Below are 26,730 nucleotides of genomic sequence, written 5' to 3'. Positions count from 1 at the left end.
TGCAATATTATTTCTGACCTGCTCCATATTGCCACATCTGTCAGCTCCCACGGATCTTTGTCATCCTTCCATCTCACTGCATCGTCTCGTCCGTCCACCATCTGTGGAACTCAGTACCCCCTGACCGCTGCAATATTTACTCATTCACTCTATTTAGAGCAAGACTTAAACCATATTTATTGCGGACAACTTATTCACATTAACATTGATTATTTGTTGTTGCTCATTTTCAATTTTAATTATTGGCCCTTATTTCTTGTTTTGTACAGTGGACTATAACAAAAATAATATTTACTTGTGAAAAAAACACATATTTTAAAGAATAATGTGGTTGTGCATTATAAAGTAAACAGTAAAGGCCTACTCTCCATTAAAAGTCCATTTGTAATGAACACCTGGTAGTCTGCAGTTGAGTAAATAAAAGCCCCTGGAAGTATGCTGAGTACATTCATTTACACTGTAAGCAGCATGTAGCAATTAAAGCATTGTTGTAACCATTACGGGAGCACAGTGAACAGCAGGCTTCACATAAAAAGCTTTAAACTATGAACTCCTTAGATTCAAAAAAAGTCCAGGGTGGCTTGTTTTTTCCCCAACAACGCTTCCATTTAATGAATTATTTTGCCTTCTGTGTTCAGTCAGGATGTGGAGGTGAGGTGTGGTGGACCTAAGTGCAGAGAAGCAATGCCGGTAACAGTGGAATGTTGCTTAAAAAAGGTTTAATGCCAGGTACAGGGCAACTCAGGATACAAAGATACAACTACCAGCAAGACACACGTGGGCTACACACAAAAGGAGGGTGGGGGGGCATGCAAGATACAGGATCCAATCATGACAGAAACAAGTCCACACGAAACACAGACAGCACAACCCACTGCAGAACACAAAAAGAATGTGATACAGGGTTCCATCAATTTCTCATGGGGAGTAGTTTCCCAAAACACCCGCAATAAGTGAAATACAAACGTATTTCAAACTCCTCTGACCATGCATCATCCGCTCGGCTGTACCGTTTTTGTATCCTTGTTAAAACATACTGCTCCTATCGTCATATTTTACTCCTTCTTGTCTTCTTCCATGAAACAGAGATCCATTTACAAAGCTGCACAAAGGAGATTGATTTAAAATAGTCTACAGACAGAATGCAGAACACAATAGTTCTACTGTGGATTTTAAATATGATTGCACATAAACACATACTGAGATGAGGTGGAGGAATGACATCTTTACTCCAGCTTTGCACGTCTTCAACTCTCACATGAGTATAGAACACCCTCTACTAGGAGCAGTAGTATTACAATAAAAGACGCATAGAACAGAGCACCAATAGATCACTCTTAATAAACCACAAGGATGCAGAACACAATGTGCATTCATATGCAAAAAAATGCAAAAGTGGACGGTCCACAAAAGATGAACCGTGATGTAGCAATGGGACACTGCATACTGTTCAGGAATAATTAATTATTGATTGTTGATAGACATATCATTACTGTGGGCATTTTTCAATTAAATATGCATTTTAAATTGTAAATGGGCATGCACTTATATAACGTCAAGGCACGCAAAACTCTTTTGATTCTTGTACAACATGTACCTCCTGATGATGCAGCATCAGGAGCAACCGGGAGAAACTGGGGGTTCAGTATTTCGCTCAAGTATACTTCAACATGGTCACAGCAGGGGTCACGAGGAATCTAACCTCCAAACCTGATGTCGGGAGACGACCACTCTACTACCTGAGTCATGCCGAACTGTTATAACAACAGCAAACTTATTGCACAATTCATGAGAGCAATACCGCCATCGGCATTGTATGTTTTAATGTAATTTGTGTACGTAGTATCAGATCTCTGGGCAGCATTAGTAACAAAGATGGGTTTCTTTGGCTCAATGCAGTATGGAACACAATGGCTGTCCTCTAAAGAGCCCTTTTGTTTAACTAATCAAGAATAAGGGAACCTCAGGCGGAACCACAAAATAAATGAGCTGGCTCACCCAATTGAGCTGCAATCATGATATGTCGGTTGTTTCTGTCATGGAAACAGTATTTGCTGATAACCATTTTTTTTTTCCTAATCACAGCTGCTGCAGGCAATGCTTTCCTCTTTCGTACCAAGGTGACCCAACTCAAACCACTTAATAATGGGACATGAAAGAGGACGCTGGCAGGAGTGTAAAATGTCCTGCCTCAATATGAGGACGTTAATTTTGAAAATAAATCTGACATTACTACTATCAATAATGTGGACAAGAATCAATAACTTTTGCACAATGCATGTGTGTTATTGCTTGCTTTCAACTGGGCTCAGGACAAATGAGCAAGCACACTTAAACTGCTTTTCAATACAGTGATTAGTAGTCGAGTACATTTCATAAAACCTGTCTTGACAACATAATTGATCACAGCAAGAGGCATAATGAATGTGTTATATAAACTGAGCAAGCATATCAAAGGAACTTTGCATTATAGCTTAATTTGATTACAAAGTATCATCAATTTAAACCTCCTTAGTTCTCCTGTCTCAATGTTGACCCCGCAATTATGTTTAATTTTTCTGAATTCTTTGTCTCTGTAGACAGCTTAGTTTGGCAAACCTCGATGAAAAAGATCACCTGCGATCTTTTTCGTGTGACCCCATAAAATCCTTCACACGTACACCCTTGTCACATGTCCTACCATGCAGAAAGAGTATTAAAAAAACCCTCATCCAACTCTAACTGGCTTTGTGTTGATAAGCAAAAAGACAAACTAGTCATCTGCATCTCATTTAAGTGGTCTAGGCCTCCAGATCCCAAGGCTCGGAGCATTTGTGGTAAAGACCAAATGAGGAATGCCATTAAGTGGGTCTCATCATCAAGTGGTGTCATTCTTTTTTTCCCACATTTACACAAAGCACTTACACTCTCTCTCCTTCTCTCTCTCACACACACACACACACAGATACACACTCAGTGACATTCCACAGACTTTACTACCCCTAACAGGATGCACGTCGACAGACAGTAATGAAAGTGTCTCGTTCGCAATTCCAATCAAAACCTCATCAATCACAGCTTAAAAATCCTCGCAGATGCCTTGGCTCATAGTGAACCGGGTGTGAGGAAGAAACCTTGGAGGTAAAATCGACTCATGTGCAATCAAAAAGTAAATAGGCTGCCTGAATGTAAGGGAGAAAGTGACTGAACAAATGTAGTGTATTTTTTGGAACAACAGAAAAAGGCCAACAGTGTTTAGACTACAAATTACAACCTAATGATTTAACTCTAGGACTTGTTAGGCTCACAGTGTATGTGCCCACTGCGGTAAGTGAATTTCTGCAAAGTGGTTTCTCGATATAGTTGAGAAAATAATAGAAAATAAGACATCATTAACATTGACAGCATACTTGGTGGCTATTGTGTAATCAATTTAACGTTTCTGACACCAAGTTGCCCGATTGCAATGGATTGCATTCATTCATTTTCTACCGCTTTTCCTCACGAGGGTCACAGGGGTGCGGTAGCCTATCCCAGCTGTCTTTGGGCGAGAAGCGGGGTACACCCTGGACTGGTCGCCAGCCAATCACAGGGTACATATAGACAAACAACCATTCACTTTACCCATTTTTATGATTGAAAAAACTTCATTTGGGCCCCCAAAATGTACAATTATGATGTTTTGACTAATAATAGGCCGTATTATTCCAAGAAACGGAGGCAATTTATTAATTAAAAAAAAAAAGTGAAATGGGTGAGGATGTGATGTTGGTTGTAGCGAAGGACAGCTCTATTGAATTTAATAATGATTTAACTTTTTCCACTCATCTTTGCTCACCAAGTAGTCTTCATTGAAGTGATGTTAAATGTTCATTTCTATGTTCATTTCATGGAGAAAAAAAAAATGCTTCGGTTTTCCGCTTTCTGTCAAAGCTTTTGAAGGAATTAATGACAAAAACAGAGGTTCAACTATAGCTTTAATACAAAAATTTTACATGTGCAGTGTGCCTACGTACTGTAAATGAAGCCTCTGCGTCACTGACTTATGCTGAGGTAAAATAGTCCCCTAATCATAATATGTTATGTAGTGTCTTGATTATAGCACTTAGTACGTTTCAAACAAAGTAGTAGTATAAAAGTAGTAGTAGTATAAAAATTCAAATTTTTTGAATGTATATATTTCTTTTTTTACTTTGATGTAGTTACTGGTCACAACTGCAATTTTTGTCCCTGCTCTATTTTCTTCCACCGAACAAATGAAACCAAAGCACCAGGTGGTGCTTCAATTGTGAACGGTTACGGTAAATACACATCTATCATCTGTCACTATACAGCAATACACACATGAAGGTTTACCTTGAAGGGAAATTGCTCAAGTGTGCATGGCTTTTATTATTAATGATGTGGACAAGTATTGCATGCTGCTCAGCACAGTGTAAGATTTACTACATATACGCCTGACTGCAGTTCATCAATTGTTTGATTTGTTAGAATGACAATTATTAAATTGTTATAATGATCTTGTTATTTTGGTAGAACATTGCCCTGAAATGTCTAACTCACACCTTAGCTGTCAGTCAGGGTGATGCAGTCCTGAACATGTTATTGTTGGAATACATGAAAAGAGAGACCAGCACAAATAGAGAATAATGGATACAAATAAAGACACTGCCTTATATTCCATGCAAAACTGTGGAGGGGGTGGATGGTGGAGGGGGTGGCAGGTGGTAGCTGCCTAGTGAGGGATAAGGTCAGTGGCGGAAATACCAACACTTGGTCTCTGGAGACAACTACAGAAGCGTTCACATCCTCAAATCTCAAATAAACACCTCTCTAGGGGAGTAGGGTACCTTTTTCCTCCCCACACAACTTATTACATTCATTGTGCCTCCACCCACAGTTATTATTCACTGCTCATTATCACTGCTCTGATTAATACGAGCAATTGTAGAGTCCCCTGGTATTAAAGAGGGGAGAGGGAATGGTGTTGTTTTCACTTATAAGCACAGTGAATGTGCTGTTTAGAAAAGAAGAGAGGTGGAGGGGAAGGTGATGTTTGTGGAAGATTCCTAGCCAAGTGAATGCAGTTTAAAAAAGGGGACGAGGACTGTAAACGAATTTCATTTAGTGGCACGACATTCTCACAGTTCCATACGGACCTCGGGATTAAGGCCATGGTTCAGTTCATTTTCCCTACAATAGGGGAACAAAATGCACAACATAAAACTGCTTAGCTTCATTCATTCATTCATTTTCTACCGCTTTTTCCTCACAAGGGTCGCGGGGGTGCTGGAGCCTATCTCAGCTGTCTTTGGGCGAGAGGCAGGGTACACCCTGGACTGGTCGCCAGCCAATCACAGGGCACATATAGACAAACAACCATTCACACTCACATTCATACCTATGGACAATTTGGAGTCACCAATTAACCTAGCATGTTTTTGGAATGTGGGAGAAAACCCACGCATGCATGGGGAGAACATGCCACCTCCACACAGAGATGGCCAAGGGTGGAATTGAACCCTGGTCTCCTACCTGTGAGGTCTGCGCGCTAACCACTAGACCACCGTGCCGCCACTGCTTAGCTAATGTATGAAAATCCAATTGTACTCTTCTGGCAGGTAATTATCCATATAATAATAACAATAAAAATATAGTTGAAAAATGTAGTACATGTTTAAGCACACTACCTGCCGACTATATCAATTCCTGTTCCTCACTTGGTACGGTCATGGTTGATGCACTACACTGCTGTTGGGGAGATGCAACTTCATTCGAAACAATGGCAGCACGATGGTTTCATTTAATGCACTCATCCGTTATGGAAATTAAGTGTTCAAAACCACCTCTACGTTGGGGGCAGGAGGTGGGAGGTCCAGGGGACACGTAGCCTTCACGCATCGCTGACACGGCAGTCGGGTGAGGCTGCACAGCTGTTGTTTCCTATATTGTCTGATACATATACTTTGTCGTCCAATGCCTTGCCTTTACGTCAGGTTTCAGGCAGACTACCCCCCACTGGAAATATGTACAAAGTGGGAAATGAGACATTACGTCAAAAGGAGGATTTTTGTCCAAAATATATCGTATGTATTCACGTATTGTCCCATGGAAGACGAACCGAACAGTACACAGTTTTGCATCCCTACTATCTATCTAGTTTTGAGATGAACTGACTTGAGCCATAGCATGAATGAAGGGATCAAACAGTGTGTGAGAGATCAAGAGGGAGTGCCCTTTACATCATAAAAGAAATGCACATTTCCTAACAGGCCTACCTAGGAGTGCGAGTATCATCTTTTTGTCAGCATCATCCTCTTGGCTTGATGTCACGACAAAAGAAACAAGGCTCCCACCGACCTTGTTTACGAAAGTGTTTTGGATTTTTCTGAAAGTCATTTCTACAGTCAAAAAGAACTAAGCTAAGTCACCTTCAAAGAAATGCCCCAGTGACAAGGAATTAGAAAGCTGAAATAGTTTCTCCGGGAGAAGGCAGCAATTCTATTATTCTTTAAAATGCAGCGCAATGGCTTTTATGAGAGTGTGGAAAAGCCATTTGAGCAGCAGGTCAGAGGAGTGAGAGGCTTGGCCCTGAGCACATTGTGTCTTATCCCTCTGCATTTCCACCACCTTGTCCCTGAATAATGGGCAGACCTCGCTGGTGCCCCTGGAGGCTGATGGCTTCTTACAGGCACAAAAATCAACGAAGCAATGCATCTGCAGGTAATCTGCCTTTTTAACCAGCACCAACACTATGTGTTCTTTTCTATGGTGTTCAAAATAGCATCAGAGTAATACAAAATTCTTCCTCGGGATGCTGCCATAATACAACGAGAATCTTCAAAGTAGTCTACCAGACATCAAAAATATCAATAGCATATTACATATTACAATTGATGATGTTATGCAGAGTCTGACAAGGAGGACTCAACTTCTATTGGATGCAAATGAAAACCCTTGATTTTAATAATCATAGATCCATGTAAAGAGTATAGAAATAAAAGAAAAATAAATATCGGGGGAAATGAAGCTAATGCAGAGCAGTTGAGCTCAGTGCATGTGAGAAAAAGATCTTTTAGTAATTAGATTAAAGTCTAAAAATAATTAGACTGCTTTCTTTTTTGGTAACCACTATTCAAAATGTGATTATTTAATGAATATTGTCTAAACTTTTTTCTTTTGGCTACCAGAAATAATCGGGTGAGGAACACTATGTTCTTAATGAGTGCATTTTGTGACTGCAAATTCACAGATATGTTTATTTGATGCCGCTCATCCCTTTTTTATTTTACACAATGTTCATCATCATCATCACAAGTACGTAACTTTGAAGAACTTTGCGTCCTACATCTACCATACAGTGCTGTGCGAAAGTCTCGCGCTACCTACTCGCAGCTTATTAAAAAAAAATAATCATGTGATTGTATGCAGTATTCTTCTGGTGGTTCCTGGGTGAGTAATACTGTATGAAAATACAATAAATGTGCCCTTAGATGATGAAAAAATATGCAGTTTAATATATTTCCTCAGCCAAACTGTAGGTACAAAACGTCAGAAGCTAAGGGACCCCGGTGCATGTCAGACTGTGTCGATTCATTGAAATGACACACATAGTCGACAGCGAGACTAACATCAAAGCGACTGGTTGCTAAGGGACCATCTGCTGTTTAATAATGCCTCAGCGCAATAGGAATTCTATTGCATATACAACATATATTATCAAGCTGCCTGAGTCGAGGCGTTCTACTTGTGTTCATCAAAACAGTATGAGTTTTGTCAAATACAAACAATAAAAAAAAAAAACTAGGAAAACAAAGCATTGATATGATGTACAGTCGTCCCTTGCTACATGTGTTTCAAATATCACCTCAATCTATCATGGTTTTTCAAAATTCCATGTCCATTGGCCTATTATTGGTCAAAAAATATTAAAAGACAAGTTACAGTATTCTCAGAGTGGTGCTTAATTGGAATGTTGAATATTGTGTAGTTTTAATCTTAAAATAAAGATACATTTCGTTAAAGTTTTCTCTCCAGTAACACAGTTTGAAAAATCTATTGAGTTTATTCACCAAGAGAAACTACAACTGAGAAGGAATATCCAATGACGAGGGATTCTGGACACCAAACACCAGCTGTTCAACCAGAATAAGTATCAGGTTAGAACAACATCATTACTCTAGTCAGACATCACTGTCCAGGGGATGACCTTGTAAGTGTTGATTTTTTTTTTTTAATACAATGAGTTTCTCCTGCATGGACTATTAAAACGGTGGTACTAAACCATCAATGGTAACATGCCATATTTTTGCTGCAAAGTACTCCAAAGACTTAGTACTGACATTAAACTATGTCTCTCACTTAACAATAAATGCCACTTATTGTCACCAGGGTGGCGGGATCATTCAAAAACTTCAGCAAAAACAGAAGGTTATCAGACTTTTACAACAAAGAAACAACACTTTTCCTGGAGAAGAACATGTGTACGTCATTTATAAATAAAAGTATCTGACAACAAAAAGAGCTGGTGCCACAACAGCCATTAATCTCACTCATGTATATATTAACCAAGCCATAGCGACATGTCATTATTATTGTTATTAACATTACACCAAAGAACTACATTTCTGGTGTAGTGACACCTAACCATGCTACACTGGCTAGCAACTAGCCAGACCATGTCAGCGCCACACTCCCAAAGCCTCAGGCCACTACCGAAAGGTAATGCTACATACTGGAGTTGCTGCTGCTCATGTGTTTTTGTTTTTGGGTTTGGAAAAGTTAACACGAGGTGTAGGGTTTGTTTCTATGTGGCTATGTGAAATTAATGCAGGAAGGAAGGAAGTTCAGCTAATGCTTAAAATGATCAAAATACAGCAAAAATGATGATGCGTGGTACTTCATGGTCACAGAATGTATATAAAACTATAAAACCTTGTTGGGGGGGATTTGGGGGTGTTTTAATAACCGTCTTTGTAGGCAGAATTGTCCATTACAGGTATGAATGACTTGCCTGTTTTATATCTTTAAGGAGCAAAGAGAAATACATGTGTTTATGTGTCACATGGGAATTGTGAATGATGGACAAAATTCCCCTTAAAAAGTATAGTTTTCCTTTCAAGCAAAACTATTTTTGAGTTGAGAATACAAAAGACAAGGAATGGGTGAATTTTAAATGAGGGCCATGATGAGATGAATAGATAACAAGGACAGAAGACAGTAGCACAAGTGGCAGCATCTCTGTATTTTGGCTCTATTGATCTTGGCTTGGACAACCATTAGCCATTCCCTGTCCACCCTTCGAGGCTCTTTAGGCCCACATGGAAGACGGGGGTGACAGAATCAGGAAGAAAATCAGAAAAAAATAATTGGAAGGTCAGGTTTGATAATGGCCACTCCAGTGAGAAAAAAAAACAAGCTATTAATTGGTATCAGGTCCATCTGGTGAGTTTTCAAGTTGAAGAAAAAAAAAATATGTGAGACCGCTCATTATCGCTCTCCTCTGGTAGAAGTTAACCGCTGCCTCACAGGCCACCACAGGACAGAGATTCTACCTTATTTGAGCAAAGAGTCATGACAAGGCTTCTTGGCTTATTGTGAGAACCATATGGCACACTAATGAGCCACTGGAAAACCATTTGAGAATGACGGAAGGAAACGTCTGAGGTGAAAAGTGAAGTTGTCGGTGCCAAAGTAATTGCACTCCTTTGGATACATTCTCACTTGGTTTCCCAAGCACCAAGTTGACACGTCGTGTTCTTGAGTTAACTTTTATCTACTTTTCTACTTTTCATTCCTTTAAAAGAGTCATCAGGTTGCAGCTCCTGTGCGTGGGGTAAAGAACACGAAGCTCTCAGTCTCTCTGACTTTCAGTCCCACTAAATCCCTGGTATCACCTGTGAGCTGGGAACTTCAGGAGCCGTCGAGAGTGTTGCAACGCAGAATAAGTGTCACCACCAGGACACAATTCTTTTCATCAAGTCCTCCCTGTCTTACCCTGACCTTGCCATCTGGGAAACAGATGATACTAATGAGGGATGGCTCCCTTGTTCCCACTACCAATCACACACACTGCTCCCATTGTACTACACTGTCCCTGCTGGCCCATTGGAGTCAGAAACACTGCTCATTACGCAAACAAACACACGCGTGTGGACACAGTGGGGATACGTTGACACGGGGCAGTTTATGGCCACAATAAAATCCTTACATGTTTATTCATAAAGAAGTGTCTGAAAGTTTCAGCCTGTGGTGTAGTTGCTTGTGGTTGACCTTTGAGTTTCTACACCACGTTGAAATAAGACAAAAAAAAAAAACAAGACAGTGATGGTGATACTGGGTAGAGGGTGCTTGCTTTGGATTCCAGGATTTGAAAGGGAGCAACCTCTGTGAGACGCAGGGTCAGACAGGGCTAATTAGTCTGCAGAAGCCCCTCAAATTTCTGCCCAACTATATTAATGAAGCGATCCAAAGGGAAGCAGCTGCTCACGTACCATCTCATCCCCCGCCCCCACTGACTTTTCCTAACTCAACAACCAACCGCAAGTCCTTCGAACCTCATGCCCCCTGCCGCTGTGTGACGACATGGGGCAGAGCAGCACTGTGCCGGGGAAGAAGCCTATATAACTCCTCCTGAGAGCATGACAGCACTGCAATTGATGGCTGCAGATTGGGAGGCGGTGGATGCACAAAGTGGTGGGATGTGCAGCTGTCCTTGTGTCGCCATGCCAGGAGAGGGTGACAACCCCTTTCCTTTTTGCCCTACATTAACAAAAATATCTACAGTGAGCACATTTGTGTGAAAAATGTTAATATTTTGTCTTAGCTTGACTGCTGTGGTTAAGGAGGCGTATTGCATTTATCTGTGTTTATTTAGTTTGGGATTTAACACAACAAAACAATTAACTGTTAGAAAAAAATGAAAATAAGTTAATATCATTGATGTTACACCATATTTTTTATTTTAAATTAGTGTCACTTTTGTTATTGTCTGAATTGTTGATGACCGGAGAAATAACACAAGACGTTCACATTGTGCGTCTAGACCAGGGGTGGGCAAACTTTTGGACTCGGGGGCCGCATTGATTTAAGAAAATTGACGGGGGGGGAATCAGACTATATATTTTAAGTGTCATGGAGTCTGCTATATATATATACTTTGAGATCATTTATTTGATGTAAAGTGCCTTATAATTTAAATTGTATTATTATTATTATTATTATTATTATTATTATTATTATTATTATTATTATTATTATTATTATTATTATTATTATTATTATTATTATTATTATTATTTTATTATTATTTTATTTTATTTTGTTAATAATAATAATGATAATTATTATTCTAATGGTTATTATTATTGTTATTATGATTATTATTATGTGCTTGTGTCCCTTTTTTCAGGATCAAATAACGAAAATTGATAAGTCAGCTACTTCAACCATGAAAAGGTTGGCTCAAGCCATGATGCCAGGTTGTATGTTGAGTTTAAATGAAATACTTTGGAAAGAACGGGCGGGCCGTATTCAAACACTTGGTGGGCCGGATGTGGCCCCCGGGCCGTAGTTTGCCCGCCCCTGGTCTAGACAGACTGTATCGTCTTCCTCAATTCAATTTTAGCTACACTGTGTGTGGTCAACATGGTTGCAATATATTTTCACTGTAGTCAATGCGTCATGCCCTTCAAAGTGACGGCACTGTCCCTGGTACCACTTTCAGGAAAATCACCCATAACCACACAAATGTGCATACATAAACATGTCTGGTAAAAAAAAAAAAAAGTGGGTAAAAAAAGAAATAAATTATACACCCAGATTCAAAACAAGGCAAACCTTTTCACAAGAACGCTGACAGACAGATTTTAACAAAAACCTCTCAGCTTGTGTCCAAGAGTGTGTACTTCAACTAAATGAGAGTGGACATAATTGTGCTTTTGTTGTTCACTTTTGTTCCCCTCTCTTCTGTAAAGCGAGCATATTTCCTCACATAGTGGCTGGAGCAGACTTATAGCACTTTGTGTTGGTTGAGTGAGCTGACATGTTTAGCTGGTTAGCTTCCCATGTAGCAAGCAAGCAATGATAATTAAAAAGAGAAGGGGATCATCTTTTCAGCAGAAACTAATTGATGTGTTCACACAGTCATTTCGAGCTACAGACAGTCAATGTACCATGAGCGGACAAATCAGTCGCCACAGTTCGAGAGTTTCATTGGTTTCGCGAATTTTGTTGGTACATAAAGTGTGTACAAATTATTTCTTATTAATACATGCGGAGGGGATCAGGACTGATAAGAAGAAATCTGTTTATTCATTCATTTTCTACCACTTATCCTTCTAGCACTTATCCTCACAAGGGTCACGGGGGTGCTGGAGCCTATCCCAGCTGTCTTCGAGCAAGAGGCAGGGTACACCCTGGACTGGTCGCCAGCCAATCACAGGGCACATATAGACAAACAACCATTCACACTCACATTCATACCTATGGACAATTTGGAGTCACCAATTAACCTAGCATGTTTTTGGAATGTGGGAGGAAACCGGAGTACCCGGAGAAAACCCATGCATGCATGGGGAGAACATGCACACTCTCATGGAGATGGCAGAGGGTGGAATCAAACCCAGCTCTCGTAACTGTGTGGCCTGCGTGCTAACCACTCATTCACCGTGCAGCCCGAAGAAATCTGTTTATTTATACTTTTTTTTTTTTTTAATAAATCATGCTTACAAAAAATATGAAAATTACTATGGATGTGATGCAGAAAATCCAGCAAAACAGCAAAAACTTTGGCAGCAGCTAAAAACTAATATGGATTAAACTGATCTAAAGAAGGAACAGAGGCCTAATACACATAACAAAAAACTCATCTGCATTACTGAGCAGGGAAATTGTATACAGCTGGTAGGGCTCCACAGTTTAATGTTCGAGTTTCGTTACTTCGATAGGCGCTGCTGCTTCGAGTAACAGAGTTCAACAGACTGCGGTTAACTCTTGAAGTTATCACTAGGCCATTAATTGAGACACATGTTCTATTAGCCACCATTTGAAGATTACATTGTCTGCACATTTTTTGTCCTTTTTTATGTACAATTTTAGCACCTTTTCACCTCTGTTTTAATCATAGCCTTCCCCACGTGGTCTGCCACTTCTCAAAAGAGTATTTAAGCTGTTCATTGCACCAGACATAGCCTTGTGTCCCCTAGCTGACCCTCTCAGGTAACCATCCACCTCAACAGCGCAACTACTCAGAACTAAGACAAGGTAAAGTAATTATATTCAGTATACCAGACAGAATAGTAGCTGTGATAGACCTGACCGATGGCTCCCACGAAGGACAGAAAATCATCAAATGAGGTATACAATTTTAACCAAAACCGATTGAAAGACAACATGGAAGAATGGCCAAATTAATTACAACAGTGGAATAATCAGTTAACACAATGAACGTCTCTTATCGGAGAACCGCTGCCATATTCTGCTCAAGGGTGAAATACATTGCGTGCCTCATTCTAATTTTCCAATGGTACTGATGTCTGATGGTATTTCTTGTGTTTTTGCCATTGAAACTCATGTCCTTGAATGAGGTGCAGGAGGTTAATATTCCCTGTGTGGCGTTCTCCCCCTAAAGGCAGTGGCATCATTTAGTTTGAGCAGGTTGGGGTCTTCAGAGACACGTTTAGCAGAGTGAAATCTCTTCTCGGTCGTGTTACACTCTGACAGCTTATTTTGCACACTTCTAGTGTGACTGCAGGGCCACCGAGCAGTATGCCATATGAGTGCACATAGTCCATGCAATGGTGAGTGGGCTGTCATCAGGGGTCACAGGTATCATGAATACTGCATGAGACACAAGCTGAATCAATGAGTCTATCATGACCACAATGATGGAAAGTTTAAAAAAAAGGGATTGCAGGGCAAATGGAACATGGTAAATGCAATGCAGATGCTGCTGAAACTCTTGAGCACTCATGCAGACCCTGTGGACATTAGTTTTCATAAGAACACGTTGGGTGAGTAAAACAGCTGATGGGTATTTTATCGGGGTAGAAGACTGCTAGCGGTATATTGCAATGACCAGTGATGTGCAGTCAGGGGAGGCAGTTATGATAAAAAAATACAAAAACAAATCATAACATTAAATGAATATGAATATTTGTTCATAGTACTGTGGTATCAAGAGTGTTCTTCTTCCGAAGCTTAATAAAAGCAATTTTTAGGGCCTTTGGAAATGTTCCAGTCAAAACAGTACACAAGAGTCATTACTGTAGTTGGTGATGATTTCAGAAAAATAACTCCTTTCTTCTTCTATTCAAGGTTTGGTAGAAAACACATAGCTTTTCTTTGTAAACCTCAGAATGAACCTGGAGCTTTGACTTGCAATGTTTCCGTTCAGATCTACGGCACTCTCTTTACTTTGCTGTGACAGACTCTACTTTTTAACCATTTTAAACTTCACAGGAGCAAGGGTGTCCAAAATATTTACAATGGATAACAGCTCAACAGATTTGAAACCCAGTCCCTGTCATAAACTGTACCCGTGCTGTCATTAACGGGTCTTACCTGAACAACTGCAGACCCAACTGCTGGTTCGGGTCTAACAGAGGTCAAGGTAAATACAAAAGTGATCAGACAAAGCAGCATCCACAACATTCCCATTTGAAAAAGGAATATCCTGATGATCAAACTTGCTCCATCTGCAAGTGAATCATTCTCTTTTTTTTTTTTAGCTTGTTCTCTTAACGAGCAACCTATCCTCCATTTAGTCTGATCCATACTAGATGAACAACCCATATTAAAGTAAAAACAACTCCGAAGGAGTCAGTGCCTCACCAGCTGTGAACCTCACCGCACATGACAGGCAATGACACATTTGTGTGTCCTGTTCCGCTTTTCCCATTACAGCCGGGTGTCGGAAATGTGACCTCTGTGGTTCATCTTCACACATCTTAATGAACAGTCACACTCCTTGAACCGTTTCCTTTTGATTGACCTTTACTTTTTTCTGCTTGTGTACAGTCCTGTGATTGAAGTGATGGTTTAGACACTCAAGTAATTTGTCTCATTGACAAGTTAACCCCCTTTTGGCTCTTATTTTCTGGGAATCAGAATTGCAGCTTGAATTGCAGGTGCATTTGAAGCTGATCGATTCTACGGTTCCATGACAACAATCTAGTAACATCACAATTTTTTTTTTCCTTTCAACGTTGGTAATGTTTTGCATGAAAAACAAATCTGTAGTTTATAATGTTGTATTGTCACCTCAAGTCTTATCTGGAACCACCCTTACATGGGGTACATAGGGGTGTATCATTTACTATTTGCTGGAAAAGCAAGCATTATATATTGTACGTTATGACATACTGGCACATTTCCTCCTCCATTTTACACATTTGCACAGAAACAGTATTCATTCATTCATTCATTTTCTACCGTTTTTCCTCACGAGGGTCGTGGGGGGTGCTGGAGCCTATCCCAGCTGTCTTCAGGCGAGAGGCGGGGTACACCCTGGACTGGTCACCAGCCAATCACAGGGCACATATAGACAAACAACCATTCACACTCACATTCATACCTATGGACAATTTGGAGTCGCCAATTAACCTAGCATGTTTTTGGAATGTGGGAGGAAACCGGAGTACCCGGAGAAAACCCACACATGCACGGGGAGAACATGCAAACTCCACACAGAGTGGAATTGAACCCTGGTCTCCTAGCTGTGAGGTCTGCGCGCTAACCACCAGACCGCCGTGCCGCCCCGAAACAGTATACATATTTGGTTATTGTTAGGCTCAAAAACAGTGTTTGTATATATTTGGGGTTGATGAATAAGTCGGCTATCAGTCGATGGCAAATACAAGGCGTGAACCTGCTTAGCGCTTGATGACACACTCACACAAGAGGACGTTTTGTTCACCTTTACATTGGCTGATAGCATCACGATCCACTGTCTTCAGCAAGACTTGCTATGGCCCTCCTTATCTGCCTTGCTGTCAATACAGACTACCCTGGGCTCCGCTGGGGGCACGAGGTGGTATTGACATTCAGCTCAAACCCACAGCTCTGAATGGAGTCCAGGGTGTTTCACATGAATTATGCATGCCTTGACGCCATGGTGCAGAGCAACAGTGGTGCCATCATAATTGAAACAATTGAAAAGACAATACCAGATGGGTCAATAATTAGACAGCAGGAGGGGGAAACTTGATCCGGACGCTCCCCTGCTTGCCCTGCCAACCCAACAGCCCTGCACATGAGGGGACCTTTACCGACACGTCTCGATTCCCTACAGTGCACCGCTAAGTGCTGCATGACATGTTAGATTGTGTGGTAATGTTCGAGTGTGTGTGGTTTTATTTGGAGCGATCTGCCAAGCCATTACCGGGACATCATTTCTCACACAATGCTGCAGTTGCGGTTGTTATGCTAATTCTAAATCCTAATTTAAGCAGTTACACTTTAAAAACTTTTTGGACATGCTGTATAAACAATGTTATGAATGAGAGAAAATAACCAAAGGCTATCCCGCGTGTTGTGAAATTGCTGTCATTATGGATTACATCTCTGACTTATGTTTTGGGCTATGGAAAATACTGCCAGGTGACTGTTTTTCCCTCCAGCATTGCAATTTCATAAATCCATACTGACGGCTCCCAGTAGATCCATTGCACTCCATGGGTCGTCGCCAATGCAATGACTCAAGAAGATCATCACAAAACAAACGTACTTTTCTACTGGCATTATCCTGAAAGCAACCTGGAGAAACAAATGCGACATGCAGAGCTGCCAACCTTGAAAACATATTTTAAGTAGGGAATCTGTGGGCGTATTCTTTGCCATTTCACCACTTTTGTAAATGTACCCCCCCCACACACACACACACAACCTCACCCCTCCGGTCCGAAGGCGGTGTCACATAATGACCATTTTTCTTCTATAATCCTTTTATTTTAATATCATTATGTTTTAGTGTGGAACTGTGTTTGTTACCTGTTGCCCCTCGGTGACTGATGTCAATGTCTATCTTGCACATGCTGCAGAATGCGTTATAAGGCAGCCTGGAAATAATGAGGCAAGGCCAGCTCTCGATAGCTGTTGGCAAATATTTGTGATTTCGGAAGCTTTTTGGGGGGCAGTTGTTCAACTATGCACATAACTCAGAAGTTTTTTCATGTTTTTTTTGTTATTGTTTTTTAGTGTTATGTTTGTCTGTATTGAATTCAGGGAAGCATGGTGGTTGGCCAACTGCTTTGTAATACGTAAATCGAATAAATGGATGGGACTTTGATGAGTGCACCTTGATTTTACCTTTTACCTTACCTTTATCTTTTTACCTTGCATTGGCGGACAACAAGGGCTGCACAGTTAAGCCATGTTGGGAGTAACAGCATTGTTATTGTCCTTGAAGGTGCAATCGAATAAATTCCTATTTCAAACGTTACAACGCCATTACCGACAGCAAAATGTGATGATATACATCAACCATCTGGATGTTTCTTAAGTAGCCATTGTTCACTACAATACAGGGAACTAAATAACTAGTCAACAAGAATTGTGGTTGCTCACACTCAGGAAAACGCTGCCCCCTATCATTTTGTTAGAAAATTGCAAGTCAGTCCCTGGTAACCAATTCCATTTCTTAAGGCGTAATAACATCAATGACTTTTCTTTGAACGTAACTAGTATCTAGAACAAATTCCTTTTCAAAGTCACATGGCTCTGTTAAAAATTGGTGGACTGAATGTTGCATCTAAAAACATTTGTCCACCCCCAGTTTGTTTTGAATATTTCTTGGATGAAATGTTTAAAAAAGCAAAAAAAAAAAAAGAAGATAAAACCTGTCAACATTTACAATCCTAAAAGCCTAATGAGCGGCAGAACCACAACAATTTAGTGAAAAAAAAAAACATCAAAGACAAGGCAACAACGATTTAGGCGGGTGGTAGTCTTGCATAATTAGCTGTGAAAATGGCACTACAGGAGTCTGTTACTCAGTGTTGTTAATTAGTTTTTATCCCAAGTCTGGGATAAGGAGTAAACAAAGGCAGATGATTAAAACTTTTCTTTTCTTCCTGTGACAACAGCACTGTCAACTGAGTCATAAAGTGGGCATCACCGTCCCTGAGGAATAAGTGGCAGTGTTCTCTCTGGGTCTCAGTTACATTATCTAGAAGCCCGAGGCCTTGTATGTATTCATGTTAAGTGCCTCTAGTAAATCATATAGGCTGTTTTTACAGGAGAATGACTTCAAGGGGACAGTGGAGGACGTGGAGTGACAGATTCACTCTTGAAATAAATTTGTCACCAGCTTTTGGTATTATACTGCACATCTTTTTCATTTTGCTTGAATTATCACTCAAAAAACGATTTGTTTTTAGTTACAAGAAAAATAAAAAGAAAAAAAAACCTAAGGTAGGATGACCCATTTTAATCAATATAAAGGTATACAGTTTGCTGCTGTTAGTGTTCACTTGTGAATATTAAACAAAACAAACACTGGACAGAAAGAGGGTGCATGCTGGGAAAGCAGGCCTGCATTAGAGGGGATGCCACTTTCCGCTTCAAACCTGACCTTCCAGTGGACGCTCTTTATCCGCCACCCACGAGCTCCAATTCTGATGCATCACTGTCATTGCCGGCACCCCTTCCTGGATCAGCCCCCACACCCTCACAATTTCAGCCAAATAACCAGCCCGCCACACAGATTGTTGCTGATTCTGCACCACATTACGTCAAAAGGCTACTCTACTACTATTTTCATCCATTTTTTTAGGTGAGCCCCCCCCCCCACACACACACTACTTTTTCTGCTAATGTTTACCCGATCAGTCACAATGACCCCTCCCCACCCATCTTGTTTCCTGGTGATGAATGACCGTTGGCCGTCTCACTGACAGCTCGGCAGCTGATGCTACACAATTACAGTATCACCGTTTAGGCGAAATTACCAAATTACTCCAGTCCTCAAGAGGCCTGAAAGACTGACAGGCCAGCCAACAAAAGAAACAAATATCTGAAAAAGAGAGAGACAACACGGGCCTCCTCAGATGAATAGTGAAATTAGGTTTGCTGTGTTCCTTGAGAGTGCGCCCATTTCATGAGGAACCAGGGGGAGAGTGGATTAGTCTGGCGGAGTAGAGGCAGTTTTTTTCTCATAAATAATGCTAAAAAACATCTGGCCTCTCCTTGATATCCGATCTGCCTTTTCATGCCTAATTTAGACAGTCGTTAATTTATCCTTGAATGATGAGAATACTGATGAGCAAATCCTACAATGAAAGGGTCTAACCATCATCTTTTTGGAGGCAAAATATTTTTTTCATTTTTATCTGATTTCCATATTAGTTGTAATTTTAATACATGTTGGTTGACATGCAGTTAGGCATACAAAACCTTGGTGTCAAACGTGGTGCGCAGACACAAATAGTAGTAACCGAACTGAAGAAAATAACACAAGTCTCAGCCACCTTCAACAAGTACTTGAAGGTGAAACTGTGCAAGTAATCTCTTGTAAGTAATGCAACATCCTGACAGGCACGCACCGTCTGATGCTCTTTTTAAACGTTATTGCTGACCTTAACACGCCAACAGCGGTGCTCCGTCCCAACACCGCACACACATTTTTCCCTCGCTGTCCAAAACAGCAGGACAACACAAGTTGCATTCACAAACAGCGGAATTCTCAACATTATTACATTGGTAGAATTACAGAAAAATGAAAGGCGACCCAAACTGTCAGGGAAAGTTAAGCACAGACGCCACCAGAGCGTGCATGAAGTAATGAAGTGACATTTATGATGTGAGTGCTAATGCTGAGCAGTGCTCAGTGTGTGGTTGGCCTGTGATGGCCACCATGGTTGAAATAAAGCCCGCTATTTTTTTTTTCCAAACAAAAGATGTCTTTCAGTCAAGTCGGACATCGTGCTAAAATAAACATTGGGTGACAGTCATGCTGGGTCTATTGATCCCTGAAGCGGAAGATATATTTTTTTTTTTTCATGTGAGAGACCCCACACATAAGAAAAAAAAAACACATGGTGGTCCTCCCTTCATGTATTACAAAAACACTTGTGTGTTTGCCGTCACTCCAAGGACTTCCATTTCAGGAGTCCATGTCACTTTGAGTATCACGCTGCTGTCGGTTGGCATTATTTATTTGTTTTGCTTCCATCTCCTTCAGCCAGCTTGCTTTCCGATTGGCTATTGTTCCACTCCATGTGACCTTGGACGTCACATAAGAATGGACGTCCTCAAATTTGACCACACACAGAATTTATGATTGTGAATACAAAACATGATCAATTAGTAAGTACGAGAGGATCACCTTGGAAAAAAATCACCATTACCACAACTCACACCACAGCATAATCCTAAAAGGTAGGAGATAATGAGGCTTTCACTGACTTCACCGGGAGGAAATGACTCTTAAAAGTTGGACAGATGATGTGAATACCCTGCTTTACATAGTGATGCAGTGAATACTGCTGTCTTTTGTGTTATCCATTTCCATTGTGGAATACAAGAGCGGTAATGTATTATGCACTGCTGCTTCAGGAAGACTTCTTACTATTGTAATGACAAACTTCTCCATAATAGCAGTGACGATCCTCTGTATAACGAGGACAAGCAATGAGCAGGAGATTAAGAATTGATGTACAAGTAGGTGCTCTATAGAGGTCAACGAGGCATGTCAATTGTCAGGCAAGATGGGTGTTTGCTTCACAATGGAGCAGAACTGCATGATTTCTCGGAACAATTCAATTAAAACAATTATTAATGATGTCATGCTTGTTGTTGAACTAGAAATGCATGGTCAGAGACGGCAGACACACCATTTTATTTCCACTGCTATTGCTACAGATTAAAAAAAAGACAAAACACCTTCAAAATATGTCCTTGTTCCTTTCAATTAATATGCACAACTGAACAAAGCAGGTGTGTATGTGTATGATCGGGCAAGGGCTGCTTTGATAAACGGCACAAACGTAATCAAAGTCAACTATGTCGCTCACTAAGAGGGGGTCCTGTGCTGGATTTATCTATGTTTGCAGAGAGGCGGGGTGGTTCAGACACCCTAGTCTGGAGTACATAAAGCCGGGGAAAGATTACTCACACTATCAGGGAGCAAAAACGTATCACCAGCCAATGATTATTAGCACAGGTGCACTTACAGTAAACACCAGAGACTACCAGTTTGTACGGAAAGGGAGTGGGAGATAAAGAAGCTGTGAACTGAGCTGTTTGGAGTCTCCCAAAGGTGTTTTGTCTGCAGTCCGAGATGTTGCACTGCATCACACAAAGTAAAAACAAGAGTCCAAAAAAAGTTTAGTGTAGCCAATAACTTTGGCTATTCTTTCAGGTATGTCACGTTTTATACACAAGTGGTATCCAGTATGTTAAGTTTTTGGCTAATCAGATGTATTAAATCTCTGGGTTAACACGGCAAGAAAATTATCTGTTTTCAAATAATCTTCTACTTAAGGCGGCACGGCGGTCTAGTGGTTAGCGCAGACTTCACAACTAGGAGACCAGGGTTCAATTCCACCCTCGGCCATCTCTGTGTGGAGTTTGCATGTTCTCCCCGTGCATGCGTGGGTTTTCTCCGGGTACTCCGATTTCCTCCCACATTCCAAAAACATGCTAGGTTAATTGGCGACTCCAAATTGTCCATAGGTATAAATGTGAGTGTGAATGGTTGTTTGTCTATATGTGCCCTGTGATTGGCTGGCGACCAGTCCAGGGTGTACTCCGCCTTTCGCCCATAGACAGCGCCCTTTGTGAGGAAAAAGCGGTAGAAAATGAATGAATGAATGTGAGTGTGAATGGTTGTTTGCCTATATGTGCCCTGTGATTGGCTGGCGACCAGATTCAGACATGCATACTATGTTGCATTATTGTTTCTCATATATACACTTACAATATCTATATATGCGAGGCCACACGGAATGCTCCCATAAGAAGCACCCACCAAGCCCGGGCGCCCCAAGCGCCATCTGCGGCTATTGAGGCCCCAGCCCAGCCAGAGAGCAACAAGTGTTCTGAAGCACTTACCTGATGTGGCCCAGCCTCACCCAAACTCTACCTGCAGTGGCCCTGAGGTAAGCTGAGTTACTTTAGGTCAACCTTATTGTAATGATTACAGCCATAGACAGCATATGACATCAATGAATGCATGAGACAAGCTGACGTGTGTGGCAGCATATAAAATATGAATACATTTCAGAGTGGGGTGTTTGTTGTTGTGCAGAAGACTGTGCAGAGTACTGGAGGAGTGTGAAGACGTGCTGGGTCACAGTGGGGACAATGCTGGGCGAGTGCGTGCGCACATCTCGTAGCATCCTGTGACTAATCAAAAGGTTTTGTTGCTGTGTGGGTAAGGTTGTCTATCTATACAAGTCAGTGACAAAAAAATACAAAATACAGACAGAAATGTATGACGTTACAAGCAATGACTTGAAGCAAATAAAGCCCACACAACCCTAACATGAAACAAGTACATTCATACCCAACATGCTGCAGAATGCTCAATATGTACAAGTATAGTGTTTTTTGTGTAAGTACAACTCATGAAACAGTCATAAACACTATTCATTAACAAAGATTAAAATAAAGATGCCAGCAGCAACAAACAATAGAATATTCCCTGCCTTGCATCCAAGTATGATTCATTATTTAAAGCGTAAAGAGTTCAATGGAAAGCAGGCGAGAGATAGAAGCAAAACAATAAACAGCACATGCATTTTGAACTGTCAATCTAAAACTCCTCTAGGGGATTAAACAGAAATGGGTAAAATATTTTTACATGACAACAACCAATATCTTCCATGTTGCTTTGGGACTTTATATTTACGAGGCAAACCTTTACAAAAAACTGATGTTTTCACATTTTGGATATATACTGTATATACGTACATGCAGTATATACATACAGTATATACAGTCCTGAAAAAAATTTGACCACCCTGGTTTCTTCCATTTCTTGATTATTTTAATGCCTGGTACAACTAAAGGCACCTTTGTCTGGAAGAGTTAAATTGTTTGGCAGTACAATTCTATAGTTATTTATGTAACCAGAAAATATATGCTTCGATATTACAAATTACTTTAATGTTAAATATTTTGGACTGCGACCAATGTGAGGTGCATGGCAAAGAAGGGCTAAATGAATCAGTTAGAATGTCATCTGCTCCTCTATTGTTATTTTTTATGATGGTCATTATGATGCAATATGCATAGCCACATCTAGCCATGTGTTTTACAATTACACAAATGGTAGGAAACTATTTTGTAAGTGTATACTCATAAATTTGTGGCATAGTTGGCTACACTTGACATCATATTTTCATTGAATCATTAATCTATGAACAGATGAGTTACTTGTCTAAAATCAGGGCAAATGGACAATTTCCTTGTCAAATTGATGTAGGAGATAGTTTTTGGAGTCTTTCCGCTATGGTAGGTGGGTAATTACTGTCATTGATTAATAATCCCTGGCCGGCCCCATAATAATCAGTCCCACATGTGCAAAGAGAAGGCTCATTTGCCAGTGGGATTCACAGCCTAAAATGCTTAGTGGGATGTAAGGGAGACCATTTTCCTTGTCTTGCAAGGGAAGTTCGAGATGAGTTGGATGAGTATGGCCGTTTTTCGGTTCCTCAGCACATGAAAACTGTGATTTCAAATCCTGTGCTCTTTTACATAGTTATACTCAAGGGTGTTACTATACTGATCAGTATGTGTTTGTCATTATTCTTACAATTGGGGAATTGACAATGTTATCCTGTATTCTGTTACAGACGGGCAACAAGCACAATGTGTGTTGCCTGAGTTCATGATGGATTTGAATATAACATTATATAACATTGATACGACTGACCTGTATTATCAATATTAATCCAAGCCAAAATTTAATTAAAAACAAAGCTAAAGTTGATTCTGCAACCGTGGTTTGAAATGACTGCCACAGAATGATCAATGACAGAGAGGTTCCCTCAAGAGGAGAGCGTGTCTTAGAGATGTATTTTTTCAGCCTTGGAAAAACATCAAAAAATTGAATGAGCAGACTGTAGAATAAAACACTTGAAATATCTATTTTGTGTATTAAATTACTAGATTTTTATGACACCACATGTAAGTTATCCGTAGGTCCCATCTACTCTGTATAATGACAGGCAGATGTTTGCTGAGGTCACTAAAATATTCTAATCCTTATGTTTATTTTAACATTTGCACACATTTATTGCTCACCACATGGCCATTACCAACACATTAACTTTGAATCAAGCAAATATACAACCTAATTTCCCCATGAGGTTTTGTGCTTTTGTCTCTATTCGACTCGTTTTATTTCAGGCCGACCTATGGACAATTTAGAGCAGGGGTCTCAAACACGCGGCCCGCGGGCCAAATGTGGCCCGCAGGACACTAGTTTGAGGCCCCCGCCTTGATATGAAAGTTTAATGTTAGTGCGGCCCGCGCAAGTTTGATATGGATTCTGTATGGTATCATGTACCCAGAAAAGAAATATTACGTTTGATTAATGTTCATGTTAAAGGTTAAATAACTGTTAATAGTTATCCTCCCTATCCGTGTGGAAGTGGTAAGTTTTTTCCTATTTAAGTTTAAAGGAAATAACTTGAAGGCTACCGTTTAGGTCGCTAGCTCTCTAGTTTGCGAGTTAGCATGTGTCTCAAGACCCTGCAGTTGCGCAATATGTTGTAAATAAAAAGAGTATAAATGTGACTATAGTCGTGTTTTGTCATGTCTACAGGGCTCTAATAATGCTTTGTTCATTTTAATCTGAAAAAAATAATTTGTCTACCCACCAACTATATGTAGTTTCTTAAGTTTTTATTATTTGCCGTTTTATTATTATTATTATTATTATTATTATTATTATTATTATTATTATTATTATTATTATTATTATTATTATTATTATTATTATTATTATTATTATTATTATTATTATTATATTTATTTATTACTGATTGATTTATTTTCTTCATTTCTTTATTTTCTTCATTCTTGATTTGTTATGTATTTTATGTATAACCTGATGCGGCCCAGCCTTGCCCAAACCCGAGCTCCAGTGGCCCCCAGGTAAATTGAGTTTGAAACCCCTGATTTAGAGTCACCAATTAATCCAACATGCATTTTTCTGGAATGTTGGAGGAACCCGGAGGACTTGGAAACAATCGACACACACACACAAGGAGAACATGCAGATTCCATACAGCGATGCCCAAGCGGAGATCTGTCCAATATCCTGACTGTGTGACCAACATGCTTTTGTGTCGAATGAAAAAAAGACTTTGAAGAAGACATGGTCATTAATAGTCACTGAAAGTCTTAGCACACAACTAAAAAGATGACGTGGCTTTGTCAGTGGACGCTCATCGACAGAATCTTCAGAATGAACTCTACCAGCGTTCCCATTGAAGAATGGCTCAATCTATAATACGTTATCTGTGCTGAGGAGGTGTTCTACCCTGAGATAATTACAATAACAGTACCCAGTAGCGACGTGATTGCTCCCAGGTGACATTGCAGCTTATTAAACTGTCATGGTGCGCCCTGTTTTGATGTTGCAGTCTCTTCATCCGGCCGCCCCGAAAAAAAGACAGACTCACAATTTATCTGCTCCATTTGTTTGACATCTTTTACAACACAGTGTGTTAACACAACCTAATTTCATCTGGGCCTCCACGCCTACTCTTGGCTGTCTCATGGAAATCCTTTAGGGTTAGGTTAGGACCACTGGGACTCTTGTCTCGACCGAATTACACTAAGTGACATTTCTCCCATTCAAAAGTGTTGTCACGTTTGCAGGACAAGAACTTTAAAAGTCACACACATTCTCTTAACAATTACAAAAAGAAATTACAGCACATCCCTAAGTTGAACAGACGCACAAAACACACACAGTAAAATAAAACAACAACAAAGTAGAGGTGTGACCGTGAAAGTTGTCCGGTGCGTTAATAGAATAAATGAAGGATGAAGAAAGAATCAATCAAATGAAGCAACAAAAAGCCTCCTACTATCTGTTTGTATACAGATGATGCTCTCATTCAGCCATACCAGCACCAATCATAATAATCTTCTGATGAAACACTCCCCATTTAGAAAGATGACTTGTTAAAACTCATAAATTCTAATTAAAAGTTATTTTTTTTCTCATTAAAATGTTGCACTGTGTTATTAGATTGGACGCTCCATCATTATGAGCAGGTGTGCAAATGTGGGTATGACGTGCGTATCTAATACATTATTTTCATCTAGTATAGTCTGATACGGACTCCTTATTTAATCATTCAACCTAATACATACGCACACATGCAAAAGTCATGTGATCCACTCCAGTGGTCACATTCATCACTGCAACGTGACCAACCTTGCATGTGAAAGAGTAAGAGACAATGTACACTGACTGGACGTTATTAGGTACACCTGCATATTCCAATGAGATCAAATACAAAAATCTCACATTCATACAGAGGAGGTAATCATTCAGCATTCACCACAATGAGTTACACAATTTTTCATAAAAATGTATTCATGAAATGAATAAATCATGCGGTTTAGGGGTTTAATAGCCTACTACTAGGAAAAGATTTAAAATTTAATTTAAAAATACAACATTACAACATATTGAAGCAAGTGTTACATATTTGTGGCCTAATTTAAATATTTTCAAGCATAAAAAATGGCTAAATGAAGTAAAATAAAAATATAAGTCATTCTGAAGAC

General features: G+C 40.1%; 1 protein-coding gene across 2 annotated transcripts in view; it reads right to left on the bottom strand.

The window, feature by feature from the left end:
• macrod2 (mono-ADP ribosylhydrolase 2) overlaps nt 1-26,730 on the bottom strand; it is a 437,400-nt gene that overhangs the window by 258,603 nt on the left and 152,067 nt on the right. The window lies entirely within an intron of this gene.

The sequence above is a fragment of the Doryrhamphus excisus genome, chromosome 20 (genome assembly GCF_030265055.1).
Source record: "Doryrhamphus excisus isolate RoL2022-K1 chromosome 20, RoL_Dexc_1.0, whole genome shotgun sequence".
In the NCBI taxonomy this organism is placed as follows: Eukaryota; Metazoa; Chordata; class Actinopteri; order Syngnathiformes; family Syngnathidae; genus Doryrhamphus; species Doryrhamphus excisus.
Note: the sequence above shows the minus strand (reverse complement) of the source record. Positions and strands in the feature narration are given on the sequence as shown.